The following is a 1,781-nucleotide window of genomic DNA, read 5'->3' as shown; positions in this document are numbered from 1 at the left end:
TTATTATACCAAATTCCATTTCTATTTCCCTGGTACCCATTCAATTATGCTTTATATATCCTAAGATATTTCTCTATCATTATGAAATGTATAGTGATTAATTAATATAAATAGCATAGTGTTAAAGAGTCTATTCTTGAATCTTATTCAAATTTCATTGTTTTATGACTCTTTATATGGCTGTATGTGTATCTAGTTAATTGCTTCTAAATACTGTGTAGTATTTCATAGCATTCATTTACCTCGATTTACTTACCTATTTCTAGAGTCATTGACACTATGCGTTTCCTTTAATTCCCTGTTTCTACAAACAATGCTGAGCCTAACATATTCCTAGTTGTCTCTTTAAGAATTTATGCAAGAGCATCTTTGAAGTATATACCCATTAATGGGATCGTACATCATAGATTGCAGCAATACCATTAAATCTAACAAGGCTTTATTCCAGAACAGCTGAGCCACTGGTGTAGGAAGGACTCCATTTCACCTACTTGGTAATCCTAAATTTTATCCAATTTTCTAAGTTTTGCAGTTTGGTGCAAAGTGGTATTTCACCATGATTGTAATTTGTATGTTTGATTACTAGTGAGTTGGAACATCTCTTCACGTTCTTGTTAACCATTTAGTTTCCTCCTCCTTTGAATTGCTAATGCATATTCTTTGCCCATTTTTTGACTGAGTTCTGGATTTGCAGATGCCCTTTTGTATATTTTAGCTATCTCTTGTTTTTAGACATCATTAATACTTTTTCTATAACCATTTGTTATTTTTGTTTAAAGTGTATTTCATTCAACGGAAGTCTTTAATTTGATGTAGTTAAATCAACTATTTCTTTCTCCTTAAGACATGTACTTTTGCAGTCTTCTATAATAAGTCCTTCTTCCTTTCAAGGTTGCTAGGGTATTCTCCTACATTTTTTCTATTAATTTCACAGTTTTCTTTCACATTTAGGTCTTTGATCCATATAGAGCACATTTTTTATATATTATAAGAAAGGAATTCAAACTTTTCCAGCCACATAACGTACCAGTTTTTCCAATTCTAACTTCTAAATAATTTGTTCTTTCTCTATTGGTTTGTATTGCAATCTTTACATACCAATTTTCATATATATGAGTCTGTTTTTGAGTCTCTATTCTGCTTCTTGGTCTATTCTGTCCAGTATTGTGCCTATACTATAGTGGTATTATATTTTATTATCTAAAGGTAAGTCATGATATATTTATATTGCTTCAACTTATTCTCTCATGAATGTTGATTTATTATTTTCTCATAGATTATTTTGCTGGTGCAAATGATGTATTTGCTACTGTATTTTCTATCTAATTATTGTCATTATGATTGCCATAGAAGAAAGGTATAGATTTTTCTTAGTTGAGCTTGTATTCAGAAAACTTGGTCAGTTTTCTCATTAAAACAAGTAGCTTACCTGTTGAATTCTTGGGTTATCTACATAGCTGATCAAATCACTAGTAAATGAGTTTTATCTTGTCCTTTTCAATCTTTATACCTCTCATTTTTCCTTTCCAATTTTATGTTACTGACATTGCTATAATCAACATCCCTGAAAGCTAAATTCTTGAGCACGATCTCAATTATTTTCATAGAATACACTCATAGAGGTGAATTTCTGAGTCAGAGGCTTTTCCTATCTTAAGGCTTTCAAATATGTTGTGAAAATTTATTCTGTAAATGTATACAAAAATGTTTTCCCAACAATAGTGTATTATGACATAACTTTTTGGATTTCTAACAATATCTAAGATGATCTATTCTTAATT

The sequence above is a fragment of the Propithecus coquereli genome, unplaced genomic scaffold (assembly GCF_000956105.1).
Source record: "Propithecus coquereli isolate 6110/MARCELLA unplaced genomic scaffold, Pcoq_1.0 Scaffold19, whole genome shotgun sequence".
NCBI lineage: Eukaryota > Metazoa > Chordata > Mammalia > Primates > Indriidae > Propithecus > Propithecus coquereli.
This window is presented reverse-complemented; position numbering follows the sequence as displayed.